We start from the raw sequence: 23639 nt of genomic DNA, 5'->3' as shown, positions 1-23639 counted from the left end.
ATGCTTATCCGATTGGGTCGTGGCTGGCGTCGATGACTGCTATTTAGCCTCTTGGTTTCCCGAATTTGGTTCTTTTGATGTTGTGAGTATTGATATTGTAATCACTTCTTCGACTGCAAATATCTCTTTTTGCAGCCGGTTGTTCCCCGTAGATTGTCTTAATCCCCTCCGGAGTTGGGAATTTTAAAACTTGGTGAAGAGTTGAGGGCACTGCCCTCATGTTGTGGATCCATGGCCTTCCGAGAAGGGCGTTGTACCTCATGTCTCCTTCGGTCACATAAAACTTGACCTCTCGTATGGTTCCGGTAATATTAACCGGTAACGTTATCTCCCCCTTAGTGGTTTCACATGCCATGTTGAACTCGTTTAGAATTCGAACTGCAAGCACGATTTTGTCTTGTAGACCGAGCTGTTCCACGGCCCTCGACCGAATGATGTTGGCCGATCTACCTAGATAAATCAACACACGTTTAATTCGAGTTTTGTTTACGAGTACATATATTATCAGTGCATCATTGTGAGGCTGTATGATCCCTTCAGCATCCTCGTCGCTGAAAGATAAAATTCCTTCTGGTACGTAGTCTCGAGTTCGATTCTCCCTAGTGATGGATACTTTGGTGCGTTTCAACATCGGCCCTTGTGGGACATCGACTCCACCGATGATCATATTAATGACGTGTTGAGGTTCGGTATCTTCTTGTTCTGTCTGTTTGTTAGAATCCCTGTTCTTGAAATGATTCTTGGCCCGGTCGCTCAAGAATTCTCGAAGGTGCCCATTATTGAATAGTCGGGGTACTTCTTTTCTCAATTGTCGACAATTTTCCGTTTTATGATCGTGGGTCCCATGATATTTGCACATCTGGTTAGGATCCCTTTGAGTTGGATTGTATTTTAGAGGTCGAGGCCATTTGGTATCCTTGATGCACTCGATAACTGATACGATGGTGGCAGCATCGACATTAAAGTTGTATTCCGATAGCCTTGGCATTTCTTTAGGCCCGATGGACCTGTCGAAGTTGTTTTTGGTCATGATCCCCCGGTTGCTTCGACCTTGATCATTTCTCCTTTCGTTTCTTACGGAGTTCCGCCCGGACCCACTGCTCCTCCGATCTTCATTATATGGTAGATATCGATCCATGTTTGATCTTGGTTCACGATTTATGTCTCTCTTTACTCTGTCGAAGGTGGTGACGGGATAAACAGACTCTGAATAGGCCTCGAGTTGGTCATCTTCAACTCTGATTTTTGATTGATACCGGTTATGTACATCGGCCCAGGTAACGACATGGTATTCTATCAAATTCCGCTTCAGTTGTTGTGAAGCCGCAGAGCTTCGAATATTGAGTCCTTGAGTGAAAGCTTGAACAACCCAATCATCAGTGATCGGTGGCAGATCCATTCATTCCATTTGAAAACAGGACACAAATTCCCTAAGCATCTCGTTATCCCTCTATTTGACTTTGAAAAGGTCTGATTTCCTGGTTTCGACCTTGATGGCACCTACATGTGCTTTTACGAAAGAGTCTGCAAGCATAGAAAATGAGTCAATAGAATTAGGAGGTAAGTTGTGATATCATATCATGGCTCCCTTTGATAGGGTCTCCCCAAATTGTTTTAGTAGAACAGACTCGATCTCGTCGTCTTCCAAATCATTCCCTTTGATGGCACATGTATAAGAGGTTACATGCTTGTTTGGATCGGTCGTACCATTATACTTAGGTATTTCGAGCATACGAAATTTCTTGGGGATCGGCTTCAGAGCCGCACGTGGAGGAAAAGGTTTTTGCACGAACTTCCTGAATCCCGTCCTTTTAATATCGGAGGTGCTCTGGGATTTGATCCACCCTGGAATTGTATGCTTTCACCTTTTTGTCGTTTGCTTCGATTTTCTTTCCCCTGATTCTATCCGCTTTGTCAGCTCCTCGGGCATCTTTATAATCACGGGGTTAGTACCCAATTCTTGTTCATTTGACCTTACTACGACCGGTTCATTCTGCGGGTGACTTCACGGGGCGGATCGGGTTCAACCCTGCTCGACGTCTGCCTTTGGCTCTGCAACTGAGCTATCGCCACATGTTGAGCTTGCAGCATTTCTAAGATCATCCGTAGGCTGATCTCGTCTTCATTATTGTTTTGTGTGTTTCGAGCTGTCGATCGGGCTCCACCACGGATGCTATTTTCGAGGTCGGTAGGCAAGTTGGCGTCGATATCCACATGTGAATTAACATCAATCGAATCTGCGATCGAAATTCCAACGGGATCAGCGGGTAGTCCTATGTTACCGGGAGCTATGTTGTTATTCTCACCCTGGTGACTGGACTCATTGTCGATATGTAGGGGCGCTAATTGAGAGTTTGGCATTTTTAGCCTGAAATCAAAGACACTTCAAAGAGAAAGTGTAAAGTAGGGTGTGTTATGAAGATTTATATCAAATAACCACTATTATCCTTAGCCCCACGGTGGGCGCCAACCTGTTTACCCTCAAAATCGGATAACAATTGAATTTGTTAGTGGTTATAAGGACATGTGGAATAACTTGATACAAAGCGATAAATTAGATTGCAATTAAAATAAATAGCGATAAAATAACTGCAAACCACATGAATTGGATGATTTCAATTTTAGAATGTCAGCCACCCTTGAGTTGAATACACTTTTATTGACAGAAAAATATCAAAGAGTAAGAGCTTGAAAAATGTATTGCTTATGAATATATGTTACAATGTTCCTAATGAATTGTCAAGCCCTCTTTTATATGTTAGGGGAGATCTACCTTTTAAGGTATTATTTTGTTGTTCTATAAAAGGCAAAAGTCTTTAATTTGCTAACCGTTGGTTCTCTTTTTTAGTCGTTCCGTGATTTCTGCCATAATGATTGGTTAATGGCGAGAATTACGAACCCTTGTCGGATAAGTCGACAAAGCTTTTTCCGAGACCCCTAGAAACGGGACCGGTTATACCTTTGGTTAACTCGAGGACAAATCTGATAATCTCGACAACTAGTTTTGATGATGCTTTGGGTCTGGTCTCGAATATTATATTCCGCCCGTGGCTGACCATGTTGGATGTAAGATCGAAGCTCGAATTTCGATTTTTACCCAATTACAGATGTACCGACCTTGGCCCTCCGCTCCACAAGCTCGATCAAACACCGAGCTCGGTTTTACCCGTACACACATATAGTTATCTTTTCACTGAACTTCATCTTTTGCCCCTTTATTTTTTTCACTACATTTCCCCCGACTATTATACAGAAGCAAATTAAAGAAAATAATTTTCAGGATTTACTAATCAATAGATGTATTTTTAGAGAAAACGCCACATAAATTTGGAAAATGAAGGGATAATATTCATTCTGACTTTTGTGATTTGGTAGAAAATTTATTATAGACACATAAATAAATTTTAAAAACCCCTAAACCACTTGAAATATGTGAATAGTGGCAAAATAAAACAGAATATATTTATCCCAAATGTACATATGCGATAAATTCTCGTATATTAGAGTATTTCTATATTATGAAGTAATATCTCGTAAACTCACCATCTGTATCAACCCAAACAGAACAAAGTAAAATAAGTAATTAAGCAGAAATATGAAAATAATTTGAATCGATCATAGATTTAAATATGCTCGGTAAATTTCATGTGTAATTCAAGTTAAGCTTTGTAATACAAAAGTCACTCTTCTTTCTTGTGTAACTTAAAATTTATTTTTCTATAACCTAGTTAGCAAAAATAAAAGTGGACCGAAGATATAATTTTTTGGCGGGAAAAAAAAAATATGGCTATCCTAATTTACCTAAAATTACAATAAATAACTGATTAAAATACTTTAATTGTATTAAAATCTTTATAGTTATACTATCAATGTATATAGGTTAAATTCTAATGAAAGAATAATTCATGCCGATATCTCCGCTCAATTGCTCATGGTTTAACCTAACATCACTAATTACTCCACTAACTCACTAAGTACTGTATACCCCTTTCCTTCTTTTTCACTTGTGGATTTTATTTTTTTGGTATTTTGTTAATACCCTTTTTTGTTTCCTCCTTTTTGCATAATGAAAAAATCTTTTTACACTATCAATGTATATCAATACTTATGTGCGTGAATTTGTTGTAACAGGTTGCATGTTGCTTTTATTTGAATGATCTATATTAGGTGACATGGTTGTGTAAAAAAATATTAGTAGTAGAAACTAAATTCTTTTTTTCTCTGTTTACGTCCCTTTTTAAGACTTGGAACTGACGAGAAGACTATAATAAGTGTGTTGGGACATAAAAATGCAAGCCAGCGGAAGGATTAGCTTATGAGCTTAGTAATGTTGGAAAAATTAATGATATCTCAAAAGGGAATGTCCATTATTTTGATTTGGAAAAACTTTTCTTTTTATGGAATATTATTTTTATATTTACTTATTATTTAGTAAATTATTTTATATTTAATAGAGTTAAACAAGCTATTAACTAGCCGTTGGAGCAATGTCTATAGATACGAGATATTTTGGAGACTTGTGGACACAACTTTCTTAATTCTCTTCTTCCTCCTATATGCTGAGTTTCTTTCTTGAATTTTCTGCTAGTTTTGTTCCCAGTTTAATAACTAGAAGAACTTGTTGAATACTGAGGGATATGCCTAACTTTACTCATTGTTGTGTGGACGAAATATCCTTAAGGACAATATCCTTGACACGCCTCAAGCTTTGATATATCCTATTCTCCATCATCAATTTTTCCAACAAGTAATTCCTTAAAGTACATCTGCAGATTTTGGTCTCTTTTCATGGATAACCTGAACTAGAGGATTAGAATCTGAAGAAAGATTTATCACTTGTACAGTTGGATTAGCTTTTTCTTACATATAATTTCCCTAGAAAGCTAAATTCACTTCTAAATATAAGCATATGATTAACTAGCTATAAGTTTGCAAGTTTGAATCTTGATCCTACAAATATTCAAAGACTAAACTGTTATATCTAGTGGCGGACGCACATAGTGGCAAGCGGGTTTAACTTAACCCGCTTTGTCAAAACATAATACTGTGTATTTGTATAAATTACGATTAAAGTTGCATAAATTTTGTATAAATATTTTATTTGAACCCACTTGACAACTACTATTTTACGACTAAAGTTATGTACTTCTAAGATTGAACCCGCTTGTACAAAATCGTGGGCCCGCCAATGATTATATCCATAGGAGAATCTTCAAAAACTACGGATTTCAATTTTAGGATGTCAAACATTTCAGTTAAATTTCATAAAACAATTTAAGAAAATGAAAAACAGAAATGAAGAAAGACCTGTAAATAAGATTTACATGTGGATAAGATTTCTGAATTTGAATGGTAGTATTAGTTACTACTTAATTTCAAAATTTTGACTTCTCTGGATTTCATGTTTGATGCATGGTAGAAAGCAGTGATCCTCTAGGCGTATGATCCCCCTGAAAGAGACGCGAGGCTAGCAAATGAGGTCTTAAATTCATGGTTACGTAACGAAATAACCCGTCTATAAGTGATAGTAGAGATAGTCTGTGCATCAACTCCTGATCATCTAGTTGCTGTGAGACAAGCATATTGTGCTCTCTTTAGCTGTTCACTTGAGGAGGATATCGTAGCATATGTCTCTCTTCCTCTCCAAAAGGTTAATTATTTCGTTGTTTCCAGTCACATACTGTCAAACGAAAATGAATAATTATACTGTTCTAGGAATATTTTTTTTATCTCTGTTTGTTGCTGGATACAGTACCATCTCATTTATAAACTTGAAATCTCATTAGCACTGAAATTGCTACTAACAACCTCAAAACATCTTCTCTGTTTAGTATTACATTTTTCAGCCCATCATTAATTATTTCTGTTGATTATGAAATGTTAGGCGTGTTTTGTATGAGGGGAGATATTCTTCTGCAAATAAATCAGTTCTGGTGTTTGGTTGACACAATATTTTCCGCCAAAACCTTGACAATTATCTCAACTCTTAATTTCATATCAATGATTTAACCAACACTACATGACTAACAACCTTCAATTCTCAAAATTTTCATCAAAATAATATCCGGATTGCTAATATTATTATAAATCTTCAACATCAGATTGAAAGCATTTTCCATTTTCCAACCAAATACCAGAAAATATTTTTCTAAAAATGATTTCTGTCATACGAAATGCACCCGTTGTTTAAGATAGTTTCCTCACCAATGTACATCTCAATCACTTTGAGGTTATCTGGTTTAGGCGTTTAGCCCATTTCTTCATCAGCTTGCACTGTTAATTTTCTTAAATGAAGTTTAGCAAACACCATTTTGAAGTGTTGCATTAGATCGATGTTGGGCAGGTTCTAGTCAGTCTAGTCAGTTCCTACAGATATGACAAGGAATTGGTCGACCATAGTACTTCTAATCTAGAGGCTTCTAAGCTTCGTGAAGCCACTAGAACAAAACACTTAGATAGTGATGAACTCATCCTGATACTCAACACCAGGAACATTCATCAGCTTAAGGCAACTTTTCAGTGCTATGAGCAAAACTATGAATTCTCTATATATCAGGTCAGTCATCTTTAAACCACCACATTAACTTCGTTTTGCTACTTCTTGCTCTTTAATTAATCTTATCTTCTTAAGTCGACTTACCATCACATGATATATCGAATTGTGGTGAAGGTCTTTTAGAATCTATCTTGAAAGTGGTTATTTGGTGCATAGACTCCCCAGAGAAGCATTTCGCTGAGGTAATAAAAATAGTCATAGAAGATTTGCCTTGTTGGACTTCCTTCTTTTTCTTAATCTTTATTACCCTTTTTAGCAGAGTTGCTGCCTGGTGCAAGTAATTATCTCATGGAACTTATTGTAATATCATCCCCTCCCCCGCTCCTACCGGAACAAATTTATCTTGATTTGATTGTTTCATAATCTCTTTACGTGCACTAGATATCTGGTTTTGTTCATCACCTAATGACAGCGACTAAAGAATCTTTCCCTCATTTTTCTCCTCCGTATCTGGGCATTTCAGGTTGTAAAAATATCCACAGATGGGCTAGGAACTGATGAGGATTTTCTAACTAGAGCAATTATAACTAGAGTTGAAATTGATATAATCAAAGTTAAGGAAGAATATTTCAAAAAGAAGAATACTACTCTTGAATATACAGTAGCTGATGACACATCGCACAAGATTTAATAGGAAAGATACAAAGGCATAAGCCTCAAAGGAATTAAATCGCACGATGAGGAAATCAAGAAGGGAAGTGCTCCTAACAGCCCTGTAGCCTCTCGAAGATAAGTACAGACGTCTTCGTACCGATCCGCAAGACTCTACTAGACTTGCTCATGACTCGTGAGACCTAAGTGAACCTAGTGCTCTGATACCATGTTTGTCACGACCCAAAATCCATTAAAGGTCGTGATGGCGCCGGACACCGCTGTCAGGCAAGCCAACAATACATACTTAGCTTAATTACCCATTTTAGTATTTTTGAAATCAAAATTTCTTTAATGAAATAATAAAGATAAAACTCATAGAGTAAATGATAAATATTTTTTGCAACTAAATTTCTAAATAATTCACAGCCATTTCCAAAATACGGTGTCACAAGTGTATGAGCATTTACTAGGGAATTAAAAATAAAATACAGCATCTGTCCAAAATAGAAATTAGATAGAAAAATATAATAACTCTGAAGGAGACTCTGTTGGCTATGGATCATAATACAAAATGCAGCTCATCTATATCCCCACAATTTTTAACCACACCTCTGCGCCCACAAGGCCGCTAGACATATATGTACCTGCACAATAAAATATGCAGTAAGTGCAGCATGAGTACGAAAATAACGTGTACCCAGTAAGTATCAAGCCTAATCTCGAAGAGTTAGAGACGAGATGGTCAACTTTGACACTCACTAAGAGTCAATAATAATAAGTAACATAAAAATAGAAATATTTTTATCAACATAATTCATAGAGTTAACGATAATTTTATTGAACCAGCAGAAATAATTAAATTCCTTTAATTCTAATAAATTTCTAATTTATCAATTAGCCTCATTTACAGGAATAACCATAATTTCCTTAACAAGCAGAGATAATTAATTCTTTCAATTTCCAATAGTTTCCAATTTATCAATCAAATTTCTTCAAATGCAACAATTCTCAATCTATTAATTAAATTCACAAGCTCCAATTAAAAATAGCAAAGTATCATGTAATTATTATTATTAGGCACGATTAATGCCGAGGTCGTACGACCCGATCCAGAGTGTCGTGTACACTGCCGAGGGACGTGCGGCGCGATCCGTAGATGCATCTATCCTGCCGATGCGTTTGGCCCACTCCACAAGAAAGGAGGACATTTTCTTATGTACCTCCGGAAGGATAGTATATTCATTAAAAGATCAATTCGAGAGGGTGGACAATTTCTTTTAACAATTAATTAATTAAAACAGAAAATTGAGCATATGATATTTTCATCTTTTAATATATATATTTTCTAACAATTCACAATTTATATATCAAATAATAATATTAAATAAAGAATATAATTTACACAAGTAATTCATGCTTTGTGTCCTAAACTACCCAGACTTTAGCATTAATAGTAGCTACGTACGGACTCCCGTCACCTCGTGCATACGTAGCCCCCACAATTAGCAATAATTATTACTTTAATTACCTATGGGATAAATTCCCCCTCACAAGATTAGACAAGAGACTTACCTCGCTTCGAAATTTCATAACTGGCTCCAACACCACTCAAACACCTCAACCCGATGCTCGTCTCTTCAAAACTAGTCAAACAGCGTACAAACCAATCAAAATATACCCCAATACATATAATTTAATAATTTATAATGATTCTCAGCTTCGCTCAAAAGCCAATAAAGTCAACCCTCGGACCCACACGCCCGAATTTCGAAAATTTTCGAAGATAAACTTTATCCATAACACCACGAACTCAAATATATAATTTATTCTTAATTCCATATCCAATTTCGTGGTCAAAATCCAAAAATACCAAATTCTATATTTTCTCCCAAAATCCCAAATTTCTAAGAAATTTTCATATTTAAACCATGTATTAAACTTGTAATAAAACCAAGACGGAGGACTATGGAAAATAATTGGAAACTAAGCCCAACAGAAGACTATGTGGAATCAATAAAGGTCAGCTAAAAAAAATAACAAAACAAAATCCAATAAAGCACATACACAGTGATAATGAGAAATCAGAGACGAAGAGAAGAACCCCAAAACAGTTTCATCTTCACCTTTTTAATAACCAAAACTATCGTCCAATTTATGATCTTATTAAACTAATCAAACTCGTGATGAAAAAAGAATTAGTGCAAAATACCAAAGCAGCTAAATAGGAAGGCTGATACAGAAATGAACTGAACATTATATAGAGGAGAAAGAATTTCAGTACATATCACACTTACGAAACCCAAAAAAAAACATAAAGAAAAAGTCAAAAATCGTTATTATTTTTATTCTACACAACAAGCACAAATTAAGCAAAATAAATAAATAAATAAAATTATCAAAACGTGATGAAACATAACAAATAAACCACTAATTTATGATATACGAAGTAAAAATTGAAGCAAGGTAGAAAAAGAAAAAGTCGTTTGTATTATATTATTTTTCCTTGAATGTGATTGCACCTCGAATTCGAACAAAGCACAGGTTACTACGCACCAGATCTCAGCCTCAATCACTCGACATCAACTCAACCGACGAAATCGATTTCCATTACGTTGCTTTGATAGATTAATTTCAATCTAGCTGAATTTGGATAGAATATAGCCATTGTTTATGTTCAAAAGGAATATGAGGAAGATGAGTGATTGTGAGATTTCAAGCTCTCTTTCTTTTTGTTGTTTTCGTATCTTTCATTTTTGTTTCCTTCCTCTTCTTTTTTTTAGGTGCCTTTTTCGTGTCCCTTTCCCCAAAGAAACTAGCCCCTCCTTATCTTTTCTTTTTTCCGTTTTTCCTTACTTTCACGTCCTCCCCCTATTTTTTATTTCCTCCTAGTCCTTTTCTAGATGAATTACACACATTATTTTGCTTTTAGGTCATTTTACTCAAAAGTCAAACCTTAATCAATTCTTCCAACTTAAAACTTTTGAAATTAAAATTTTCTTTTCAAATCAATTCCGAACTTCCCGAAATTTAATTTCGACCACACGTATAAGTCATAAAATATGGAGTGAAGCTACTCAAGACCTCAAACCGCCGAACGACACGCTAAAACTCAAAACGGCCAGTCGGGTCGTTACTTTTAGGTTTTGCCATATTGTACTTTTGATCTTTTGCTATTTGAGTCCTGAAAACAACAAAATCTAAATATAAATCGCCAAAAACTAAAATAATATTACAAAGGGAGAAATATATGAGAAATTTTGTCGGAGATAGATCGATCAAATAAAAAAATAAATTATATTGAAAAAGATTCCCTTTGACAAACACAACAGCTAGAAGAATCGGCTTTAAAAGCAACTACAAGAATACCATGAATGTGTATATATCTCTGTATACATACAATTATAATACAAATCTACACAAATAAAATAAAAATATATAGCAGACTGATATACAAAAAGTATTTGAAAGTTTTGCGTCAAAAATTAAGAAGAAAAAAGATGAGACTGGGAATGGGCCAATGAAATACTTTATACAGAAGCAAGAACGTCCAATGTTTCTATTGTTTTAGAATTTGTATGGTTTTGGAACTTCAAGAATATGTCGGATATATTTAAATAATAATTAAAGGGTCAAATAACTAACAATTATGGAATGAATTATAGTTACAAACAAGGAAATTTTATATGAGGTAAAATCCTATTTTGTAATTTTTTTTCTTTCTCTGTTTATTTTATTTGGATTATCCATAAACTTTATCTATACTTTTCTTTTTTATTTTATACAAGTGATTATGGTAAAAAAAAAAATCTAACCTCCTTAATGATTTTGCGCTAAAACTCACGTAGATTTGTATCGCAGAAGAAAATTTAATTATGTTATTATTTTAATCACGATATTTTATTTATACTTTATATAATAGTGTTCTATGGAATTTCTATGTTTTTGGTATGTGCTTTTGACCCACTTTCAAAGTTCTGTTACGTATTTTAGATCTTTATGGAAAGAGTAATACTACAGTATATATATAAACCCAATTTAATTCACCTTCAAAGTATCAATTTTTACGCTAAAAATAAAAATTATACCAAGAAGGGATGAAAAATGAAGAGCCAAATAGTTGAAGACCTGCTTGCATTCTTGATATTTCAGATATAGATAGCTGTCCAACTCACATAGGTATTGTTTATGTAACATTATGACATGACTTCCAAATACCTGAACTAAAGTATACCATGGCATCACAAAGATATTGAATAGTCGGGCTACTTTTTTTCTCAATTGTCGACAATCTTCCGTTCTATGATCGTGGGTCCCATGATATTTGCACATCTGCTTAGGATCCCTTTGAGATGGATCGTATTTTAGAGGTCGAGGCTATTTGGTATCCTTGATGCGCCCGATAGCTGATATGATGGTGGCAGCATCGACATTAAAGTTGCATTCCGATAGCCTCGATGCTTCTTTAGGCCCGATGGACCTATCGAAGCTGTTTTTGGTCATGATCCCTCGGTTGCTTCGACCTTGATCATTTCTCCTTTCGTTTCTTACGGGGTTCCGCCCGAACCCACTGCTCCTCCGATCTCCATTATATGGCATATATCGATCCATGTTTGATCTTGGTTGACGATTGATATCTCTCATTACTCTGTCGAAGGTGGTGACGGGATAAACAGACTCTGAATGGGCCCCGAGTTGGTCATCTTTAACTCTGATTTTTGATTGATACCGGTTATGTACATCGGCCCAGGTAACGACATGGTATTCTATCAAATTCTGCTTCAGTTATTGTGAAGCCTCCGAGCTTCGAATATTGAGTCCTTGAGTGAAAGCTTGAACAACCCAATCATCAGCGACCGACGGCAGATCCATTCGTTCAATTTGAAAACGGGACACAAATTCCCTGAGCATCTCGTTGTCCCGCTATTTGACTTTGAAAAGGTCCGATTTTCTGGTTTCGACCTTGATGGCACCGACATGTGCTTTTACGAAAGAGTCTGCAAGCATAGCAAATGAGTCAATAGAATTAGGAGGTAAGTTGTGATACCATATCATGGCTCCCTTTGATAGGGTCTCCCCAAATTGTTTTAGTAGAACAGACTCGATCTCGTCGTATTCCAAGTCATTCCCTTTGATAGCACATGTATAAGAGGTTACATGCTTGTTTGGATCGGTCGTCCCGTTATACTTAGGTATTTCGGGCATACGAAATTTCTTGGGGATCGGCTTCAGAGCCGCACTTGGAGGAAAATATTTTTGCACGAACTTCCTGAAATCCAGTCCTTTTAATATCGAAGGTGCCCCTGGGATTTGATCCACCCTGAAATTATAGGTTTTCACCTTTTTGTCGTTTGCTTCAATTTTCTTTCCCCTGATTCTATCCGCTTTGTCAGCTCCTCGGGCTTCTTTATAATCACGGGGTTAGTACCCGATTCTTGTTCATTTGACCTTACTACGACCGGTTCATTCTGCGGGTGACTTCACGGGGCGGATCGGGTTCAACCCTGCTCGACGTCTGCTTTTGGCTCTGCAACTGAGCTATCGCCACATGTTGAGCTTGCAGCATTTCTAAGATCATTCGTAGGCTGATCTCGTCTTCATTATTGTTTTGTGTGTTTCGAGCTGTCGATCGGGCTCCACCACGGATGCTATTTTCGAGGTCGGTAGGCAAGTTGGCGTCGATATCCACATGTGAATTAACATCAATCGAATCTGCGATCGAAATTCCAACGGGATCAGCGGGTAGTCCTATGTTACCGGGAGCTATGTTGTTATTCTCACCCTGGTGACTGGACTCATTGTCGATATGTAGGGGCGCTAATTGAGAGTTTGGCATTTTTAGCCTGAAATCAAAGACACTTCAAAGAGAAAGTGTAAAGTAGGGTGTGTTATGAAGATTTATATCAAATAACCACTATTATCCTTAGCCCCACGGTGGGCGCCAACCTGTTTACCCTCAAAATCGGATAACAATTGAATATGTTAGTGGTTATAAGGACATGTGGAATAACTTGATACAAAGTGATAAATTAGATTGCAATTAAAATAAATAGCGATAAAATAACTGCAAACCACATGAATTGGATGATTTCAATTTTAGAATGTCAGCCACCCTTGAGTTGAATACACTTTTATTGACAGAAAAATATCAAAGAGTAAGAGCTTGAAAAATGTATTGCTTATGAATATATGTTACAATGTTCCTAATGAATTGTCAAGCCCTCTTTTATATGTTAGGGGAGATCTACCTTTTAAGGTATTATTTTGTTGTTCTATAAAAGGCAAAAGTCTTTAATTTGTTAACCGTTGGTTCTCTTTTTTAGTCGTTCCGTAATTTCTGCCATAATGATTGGTTAATGGCGAGAATTACGGACCCTTGTCGGATAAGTCGACAAAGCTTTTTCCGAGACCCCTAGAAACGGGACCGGTTATACCTGGTTAACTCGAGGACAAATCTGATAATCTCGATAGCTAGTTTTGATGATGCTTTGGGTCTGGTCTCGAATATTATATTCCGCCCGTGGCTGACCATGTTGGATGTCAGATCGAAGCTCGGATTTCGATTTTTACCCAATTACAGATATACCGACCTTGGCCCTCCGTTCCATAAACTCGATCAAACACCGAGCTCGGTTTTACCCATACACACATATAGTTATCTTTTCACTGAACTTCATCTTTTGCCCCTTTATTTTTTTCACTACATTTCCCCCCGACTATTATACATAAGCAAATTAAAGAAACCAATTTTCAGGATTTACCAATCAACAGATGTATTTTTAGAGAAAACGCCATATAAATTTGGAAAATGAAGGGATAATATTCATTCTGACTTTTATGATTTGGTAGAAAATTTATTATAGACACATAAATAAATTTTAAAACCCCCTAAACCACCTGAAATATGTGAATAGTGGCAAAATAAAACAATATATATTTATCCCAAATGTACATATGCGATAAATTCTCGTAGATTAGAGTATTTCTATATTATGAAGTAATATCTCGTAAACTCACCATCTGTATCAACCCAAACAGAACAAAGTAAAATAAGTAATTAAGCAGAAATATGAAAATAATTTGAATCGATCATAGATTTAAATATGCTCGGTAAATTTCATGTGTAATTCAAGTTAAGCTTTGTAATACAAAAGTCACTCTTCTTTCTTGTGTAACTTAAAAAATATTTTTCTATAACCTAGTTAGCAAAAATAAAAGTGGACCGAAGATATAATTTTTTGGCGGGAAAAAAGAAATATGGCTATCCTAATTTACCTAAAATTACAATAAATAACTGATTAAAATACTTTAATTGTATTAAAATCTTTATAGTTATACTATCAATGTATATAGGTTAAATTCTAATGAAAGAATAATTCATGCCGATATCTCCGCTCAATTGCTCATGGTTTAACCTAACATCACTAATTACTCCACTAACTCACTAAGTACTGTAATGGAGTAATTTTCAAGCTAAAAGCGTTTCGTGATAGAAGTTCTTAAAGAGTTTAGATACCTTGTCCTTGATGAAAGCATGTTTGACCTCGGACTGTGGCCTCCTCTTCTGCTTGACCGGATTGATTTTCGGGTCCAGGCTTAGCTTGTGAGTGGTTATCCCCGGTGGGATCCCTATCATATCGAGATGGGACCAAGCGAAACAATCGATGTTAGCTACAAGAAATTGAATAAGTTTTTTCCTAAGCTCAGGAGTTAACCCCGTGCCCAGGTACACCTTCCAATCGGGTAGATGCTCGACTAATATAACTTGTTCCAGCTCTTCGACCGTCGATTTGGTTGCGTCGGAGTCATCGGAAATTATAAAAGATCTGGGAACCCCGTAATCATCGTCTTCATATGTCCCATGCTTATCCGATTGGGTCGTGGCTGGCGTCGATGACTGCTATTTAGCCTCTTGGTTTCCCGAATTCGGTTCTTTTGATGTTGTGAGTATTGATATTGTAATCACTTCTTCGACTGCAAATATCTCTTTTTGCAGCCGGTTGTTCCCCGTAGATTGTCTTAATCCCCTCCGGAGTTGGGAATTTTAAAACTTGGTGAAGAGTTGAGGGCACTGCCCTCATGTTGTGGATCCATGGCCTTCCGAGAATGGCGTTGTACCTCATGTCTCCTTCGGTCACATAAAACTTGACCTCTCGTATGGTTCCGGTAATATTAACCGGTAACGTTATCTCCCCCTTAGTGGTTTCACATGCCATGTTGAACTCGATTAGAATTCGAACTGCAAGCACGATTTTGTCTTGTAGACCGAGCTGTTCCACGGCCCTCGACCGAATGATGTTGGCCGATCTACCTAGATAAATCAACACACGTTTAATTCGAGTTTTGTTTACGAGTACATATATTATCAGTGCATCATTGTGAGGCTGTATGATCCCTTCAGCATCCTCATCGCTGAAAGATAAAATTCCTTCCGGTACGTAGTCTCGAGTTCGATTCTCCCTAGTGATGGATACTTTGGTGCGTTTCAACATCGGCCCTTGTGGGACATCGACTCCACCGATGATCATATTAATGACGTGTTGAGGTTCGGTATCTTCTTGTTCTGTCTGTTTGTTAGAATCCCTGTTCTTGAAATGATTCTTGGCCCGGTCGCTCAAGAATTCTCGAAGGTGCCCATTATTGAATAGTCGGGGTACTTTTTTTCTCAATTGTCGACAATTTTCCATTTTATGATCGTGGGTCCCATGATATTTGCACATCTGGTTAGGATCCCTTTGAGTTGGATCGTATTTTAGAGGTCGAGGCCATTTGGTATCCTTGATGCACTCGATAACTGATACGATGGTGGCAACATCGACATTAAAGTTGTATTCCGATAGCCTCGGCGCTTCTTTAGGCCCGATGGACCTGTCGAAGTTGTTTTTGGTCATGATCCCTCGGTTGCTTAGACCTTGATCATTTCTCCTTTCGTTTCTTACGGAGTTCCGCCCGGACCCACTGCTCCCCCGATCTTCATTATATGGTAGATATCGATCCATGTTTGATCTTGGTTCACGATTTATGTCTCTCTTTACTCTGTCGAAGGTGGTGACGGGATAAACAGACTCTGAATGGGCCTCGAGTTGGTCATCTTCAACTCTGATTTTTGATTGATACCGGTTATGTACATCGGCCCAGGTAACGACATGGTATTCTATCAAATTTCGCTTCAGTTGTTGTGAAGCCGCAGAGCTTCGAATATTGAGTCCTTGAGTGAAAGCTTGAACAACCCAATCATTAGTGATCGGTGGCAGATCTATTCGTTCCATTTGAAAATAGGACACAAATTCCCTAAGCATCTCGTTATCCCTCTATTTGACTTTGAAAAGGTCTGATTTCCTGGTTTCGACCTTGATGGCACCTACATGTGCTTTTACGAAAGAGTCTGCAAGCATAGAAAATGAGTCAATAGAATTAGGAGGTAAGTTGTGATATCATATCATGGCTCCCTTTGATAGGGTCTCCCCAAATTGTTTTAGTAGAACAGACTCGATCTCGTCGTCTTCCAAATCATTCCCTTTGATGGCACATGTATAAGAGGTTACATGCTTGTTTGGATCGGTCGTACCATTATACTTAGGTATTTCGAGCATACGAAATTTCTTGGGGATCGGCTTCAGAGCCGCACGTGGAGGAAAAGGTTTTTGCACGAACTTCCTGAATCCCGTCCTTTTAATATCGGAGGTGCTCTGGGATTTGATCCACCCTGGAATTGTATGCTTTCACCTTTTTGTCGTTTGCTTCGATTTTCTTTCCCCTGATTCTATCCGCTTTGTCAGCTCCTCGGGCATCTTTATAATCACGGGGTTAGTACCCAATTCTTGTTCATTTGACCTTACTACGACCGGTTCATTCTGCGGGTGACTTCACGGGGCGGATCGGGTTCAACCCTGCTCGACGTCTGCCTTTGGCTCTGCAACTGAGCTATCGCCACATGTTGAGCTTGCAGCATTTCTAAGATCATTCGTAGGCTGATCTCGTCTTCATTATTATTTTGTGTGTTTCGAGCTGTCGATCGGGCTCCACCACGGATGCTATTTTCGAGGTCGGTAGGCAAGTTGGCATCGATATCCACATGTGAATTAACATCAATCGAATCTGCGATCGAAATTCCAACGGGATCAGCGGGTAGTCCTATGTTACCGGGAGCTATGTTGTTATTCTCACCCTGGTGACTGGACTCATTGTCGATATGTAGGGGCGCTAATTGAGAGTTTGGCATTTTTAGCCTGAAATCAAAGACACTTCAAAGAGAAAGTGTAAAGTAGGGTGTGTTATGAAGATTTATATCAAATAACCACTATTATCCTTAGCCCCACGGTGGGCGCCAACCTGTTTACCCTCAAAATCGGATAACAATTGAATTTGTTAGTGGTTATAAGGACATGTGGAATAACTTGATACAAAGCGATAAATTAGATTGCAATTAAAATAAATAGCGATAAAATAACTGCAAACCACATGAATTGGATGATTTCAATTTTAGAATGTCAGCCACCCTTGAGTTGAATACACTTTTATTGACAGAAAAATATCAAAGAGTAAGAGCTTGAAAAATGTATTGCTTATGAATATATGTTACAATGTTCCTAATGAATTGTCAAGCCCTCTTTTATATGTTAGGGGAGATCTACCTTTTAAGGTATTATTTTGTTGTTCTATAAAAGGCAAAAGTCTTTAATTTGCTAACCGTTGGTTCTCTTTTTTAGTCGTTCCGTAATTTCTGCCATAATGATTGGTTAATGGCGAGAATTACGGACCCTTGTCGGATAACTCGACAAAGCTTTTTCCGAGACCCCTAGAAACGGGACCGGTTATACCTTTGGTTAACTCGAGGACAAATCTGATAATCTCGATAGCTAGTTTTGATGATGCTTTGGGTCTGGTCTCGAATATTATATTCCGCCCGTGGCTGACCATGTTGGATGTAAGATCGAAGCTCGAATTTCGATTTTTACCCAATTACAGATGTACCGACCTTGGCCCTCCGCTCCACAAGCTCGATCAAACACCGAGCTCGGTTTTACCCGTACACACATATAGTTATCTTTTCACTGAACTTCATCTTTTGCCCCTTTATTTTTTTCACTATATTTCCCCCGACTATTATACATAAGCAAATTAAAGAAACCAATTTTCAGGATTTACCAATCAACAGATGTATTTTTAGAGAAAACGCCATATAAATTTGGAAAATGAAGGGATAATATTCATTCTGACTTTTGTGATTTGGTAGAAAATTTATTATAGACACATAAATAAATTTTAAAACCCCCTAAACCACCTGAAATATGTGAATAGTGGCAAAATAAAACAATATATATTTATCCCAAATGTACATATGCGATAAATTCTCGTAGATTAGAGTATTTCTATATTATGAAGTAATATCTCGTAAACTCACCATTTGTATCAACCCAAACAGAACAAAGTAAAATAAGTAATTAAGCAGAAATATGAAAATAATTTGAATCGATCATAGATTTAAATATGCTCGGTAAATTTCATGTGTAATTCAAGTTAAGCTTTGTAATACAAAAGTCACTCTTCTTTCTTGTGTAACTTAAAAAATATTTTTCTATAACCTAGTTAGCAAAAATAAAAGTGGACCGAAGATATAATTTTTTGGCGGGAAAAAAAAAATATGGCTATCCTAATTTACCTAAAATTACAATAAATAACTGATTAAAATACTTTAATTGTATTAAAATCTTTATAGTTATACTATCAATGTATATAGGTTAAATTCTAATGAAAGAATAATTCATGCCGATATCTCCGCTCAATTGCTCATGGTTTAACCTAACATCACTAATTACTCCACTAACTCACTAAGTACTGTATACCCCTTTCCTTCTTTTTCACCTGTGGATTTTATTTTTTTGGTATTTTGTCAATACCCTTTTTTGTTTCCTCCTTTTTGCATAATGGAAAAATCTTTTTACACTATCAATGTATATCAATACTTATGTGCGTGAATTTGTTGTAACAGGTTGCATGTTGCTTTTATTTGAATGATCTATATTAGGTGACATGGTTGTGTAAAAAAATATTAGTAGTAGAAACTAAATTCTTTTTTTCTCTGTTTACGTCCCTTTTTAGGACTTGGAACTGACGAGAAGACTATAATAAGTGTGTTGGGACATAAAAATGCAAGCCAGCGGAAGAAGATCAAAGAAGCGTATCAGCAGCTTTATGACAAATCCCTTATTGATGATCTTCATTCTGAATTATCTGGTGATTTCAGGATATTTTTCTTTTTTTCCTCAACACATCTGTTTATACTAAACAAATTTCAATTTAAAGGATTAGCTTATGAGCTTAGTAATGTTGGAAAAATTAATGATATCTCAAAAGGGAATGTCCATTATTTTGATTTGGAAAAACTTTTCTTTTTATGGAATATTATTTTTATATTTACTTATTATTTAGTAAATTATTTTATATTTAATAGAGTTAAACAAGCTATTAACTAGCCGTTGGAGCAATGTCTATAGATACGAGATATTTTGGAGACTTGTGGACACAACTTTCTTAATTCTCTTCTTCCTCCTATATGCTGAGTTTCTTTCTTGAATTTTCTGCTAGTTCTGTTCCCAGTTTAATAACTAGAAGAACTTGTTGAATACTGAGGGATATGCCTAACTTTACTCATTGTTGTGTGAACGAAAGCTAGAGGATTAGAATCTGAAGGAAGATTTATCACTTGTACAATTGGATTAGCTTTTTCTTACATATAATTTCCCTAGAAAGCTAAATTCACTTCTAAATAGAAGCATATGATCAACTTGCTATAAGTTTGCAAGTTTGAATCTTGATCCTACAAATATTCAAAGACTAAACTGTTATATCCAGTGGCGGACGCACATGGTGGCAAGCGGGTTCAACTGAACCCTCTTCGTCAAAAAATAATACTGTGTATTTGTATAAATTACGATTAAAGTTGCGTAAATTTTGTATAAATATTTTATTTGAACCCACTTGACAACTACTATTTTACGACTAAGGTTATGTACTTCTAAGATTGAACCCACTTGCACAAAATTCTGGGCCCACCAATGATTATATCCATAGGAGAATCTTCAAAAACTACGGATTCCAATTTTAGGATGTCAAACATTTCAGTTAAATTTCATAAAACAATTTAAGAAAATAAAAAACAGAAATGAAGAAAGACCTGTAAATAAGATTTACATATGGATAAGAATTCTGAATTTGAATGGTAGTATTAGTTACTACTTAATTTCAAAATTTTGACTTCTCTGAATTTCATGTTTGATACATGGTAGAAAGCAGTGATCCTCTAGGCGTATGATCCCCCTGAAAGAGACGCGAGGCTAGCAAATGAGGTCTTAAATTCATGGTTACGTAACGAAATAACCCGTCTACAAGTGATAGTAGAGATAGTCTGTGCATCAACTCCTAATCATCTAGTTGCTGTGAGACAAGCATATTGTGCTCTCTTTAGCTGTTCACTTGAGGAGGATATCGTAGCATATGTCTCTCTTCCTCTCCAAAAGGTTAATTATTTTGTTATTTCCAGTCACATACTGTCAAACGAAAATGAATAATTATACTGTTCTAGGAATATTTTTTTATCTCTGTTTGTTGCTGGATACAGTACCATCTCATTTATAAACTTGAAATCTCATTAGCACTGAAATTGCTACTAACAACCTCAAAACATCTTCTCTGTTTAGTATTACATTTTTCAGCCCATCATTAATTATTTCTGTTGATTATGAAATGTTAGGCGTGTTTTGTATGAGGGGAGATATTCTTCTGCAAATAAATCAGTTCTGGTGTTTGGTTGACACAATATTTTCCGCCAAAACCTTGACAATTATCTCAACTCTTAATTTCATATCAATGATTTAACCAACACTACATGACTAACAACCTTCAATTCTCAAAATTTTCATCAAAATAATATCCGGATTGCTAATATTATTATAAATCTTCAACATCAGATTGAAAGCATTTTCCATTTTCCAACCAAACACCAGAAAATATTTTTCTAAAAATGATTTCCGTCATACGAAATGCACCCATTGTTTAAGATATTTTCCTCACCAATGTACATCTCAATCACTTTGAGGTTATCTGGTTTAGGCGTTTAGCCCATTTCTTCATCAGCTTGCACTGTTAATTTTCTTAAATGAAGTTTAGCAAATACCATTTTGAAGTGTTGCATTAGATCGATGTTGGGCAGGTTCTAGTCAGTCTAGTCAGTTCATACAGATATGACAAGGAATTGGTCGACCATAGTACTCCTAATCTAGAGGCTTCTAAGTTTCGTGAAGCCACTAGAACAAAACACTTAAATAGTGATGAACTCATCCTGATACTCAACACCAGGAACATTCATCAGCTTAAGGCAACTTTTCAGTGCTATGAGCAAAACTATGAATTCTCCATATATCAGGTCAGTCATCTTTAAACCACCACATTAACTTCGTTTTGCTACTTCTTGCTCTTTAATTAATCTTATCTTCTTAAACCGACTTACCATCACAGGATATATCGAATTGTGGTGAAGGTCTTTTAGAATCTATCTTGAAAGTGGTTATTTGGTGCATAGACTCCCCAGAGAAGCATTTCGCTGAGGTAATAAAAATAGTCATAGAAGATTTGCCTTGTTGGACTTCCTTCATTTTCTTAATCTTTATTACCCTTTTTAGCAGAGTTGCTGTCTGGTGCAAGTAATTATCTCATGGAACTTATTGTAATATCATCCCCTCCCCCGCTCCTACCGGAACAAATTTATCTTGATTTGATTGTTTCATAATCTCTTTACGTGCACTAGATATCTGGTATTGTTCATCACCTAATGACAGCGACTAAAGAATCTTTCCCTCATTTTTCTCCTCCGTATCTGGGCATTTCAGGTTGTAAAAATATCCACAGATGGGCTAGGAACTGATGAGGATTTTCTAACTAGAGCAATTATAACTAGAGTTGAAATTGATATAATCAAAGTTAAGGAAGAATATTTCAAAAAGAAGAATACTACTCTTGAATATACAGTAGCTGATGACACATCAGGTTACTACAAGGAGTTCCTGATGACCCTGCTTGGGGCCAATGAGTAGGTAGTTGCAGCCAGAAAGTAGTTTGTAATGTTTGTATCCTTTAGTTATTGGTAATATCAAGAGGTTTGCAGTGTGGTTATTATTGTCATTCAACTTGGTTTGATTTGAAGTTTGATGTGTTAGTATTGGTGAGGGTGATCTTTGATATTTGTATTAGCTGTAGAAGAAGAAGAATGAATGTGTACCTTAATTGTTGTTTGGCACTTTTTTCCTGAATAAATATTGGTCTTTCAGTTTTATAGCAGATTGTCTTACGAAGTAAAAGTTTTATACACTATTAGTGTTATTTAACCTATTATAGCAGGTTGTCTATCTTATTTTTAGGTCATCGAGTGCTATGACAACGCCTAATGCAATTGTTTTAACCATGTTATAAGCATCCACAATACATCATCCCTATAACGTCAAACATGTATACTTACCACTCCGACAACTTAGAATCAATTAAATTATGCCATGAGAACATTTTGATGTAAAATAAAATCTACGAAAATTTACCGATTAATAACATTTATTATCATTATCACGCACGGTTAAAGATGTTGACCAATAATCACTACCCTATCTTCCAAATGTTGATGATTGTCACACATTTTTTCAGGATTGCTTGACCAATAATCCCTACTTCATCTTCTAAATGTTTATGTACTTTCTTGATATCACGAATAAGATACCATCACAAATATGGATACTAGTTCGCAATTTAACTAACTTGAACTTTATTTACAACACGATCTGAGGATGACCAAAATGCTTTTAATATTCTAAAATTATTGAATAAAAATGCAAGATAGCATCGTGTTTTGTCCATCACTCGGTGATATACTGATATCTTAACGATTCAATTTTTAACTATAGTATTAGAAAGTGCATTTAGTTAGGGAAGAATGCAACTTGGAGAAGTAAGAAGTTGACTACCACGATGAATGTTAGGATCGAGAACTCCGGTAGTGCGGAATTTATCCAAACAACGTTATAATGACAATAACAAAGACAATGCAAGTTGATAATAACGACAATTAAAGTAGATAAAGAAGACACCAATTTAACGTGGTTCGGTCAGTGTGACCTACGTCCACAAACAGAGAGGAGCAATTTTACTATAACAATAAGAGTACAAAATTAGAGTAAAACACTCTAATTAATCCAAATACCCTAAAAGAATAACCTCGCAAGATCACTCCAAAGAAATGGTTCACACAAGTGCTTTCCAATACAACTCTCATACAAAACACTCTTACTAAAGGAGAAAAGGAAGAAACAAGAAATAAAAACTCAAGTCTTGTTGGTGTGTATAAAATGAACTAATGGCCTTCCCTTTTATAGGCAAAAAAGTCTTGGCCTCTTAGATGTAAAAGAAGAGATACAACTTGTGCAAGTGATGTCCACCACACAATGCA

At 36.1% G+C, this 23639-nt stretch overlaps 1 long non-coding RNA gene and 2 pseudogenes across 1 annotated transcript; 2 read left to right on the top strand and 1 right to left on the bottom strand.

Annotated features, from left to right (window-relative positions):
- Positions 1–5282: 5282 nt before the first annotated feature.
- On the top strand, positions 5283–7187 carry LOC142173776 (annexin D3-like; annotated as a pseudogene).
- A 340-nt stretch (positions 7188–7527) lies between these two features.
- LOC107759234 (uncharacterized) lies at positions 7528–9971 on the bottom strand. Its single transcript, XR_001642133.2, has 3 exons — positions 9704–9971; positions 8723–8793; positions 7528–7794 (listed from the first exon to the last, which is right to left on the bottom strand). It is a non-coding gene; the product is annotated as an uncharacterized LOC107759234 (long non-coding RNA).
- Positions 9972–19074: 9103 nt separating this feature from the next.
- On the top strand, positions 19075–22239 carry LOC107807766 (annexin D3-like; annotated as a pseudogene).
- Positions 22240–23639: the final 1400 nt, after the last annotated feature.

Source organism: Nicotiana tabacum, chromosome 19, assembly GCF_000715075.1.
Source record: "Nicotiana tabacum cultivar K326 chromosome 19, ASM71507v2, whole genome shotgun sequence".
NCBI lineage: Eukaryota > Viridiplantae > Streptophyta > Magnoliopsida > Solanales > Solanaceae > Nicotiana > Nicotiana tabacum.
Note: the sequence above shows the minus strand (reverse complement) of the source record. Positions and strands in the feature narration are given on the sequence as shown.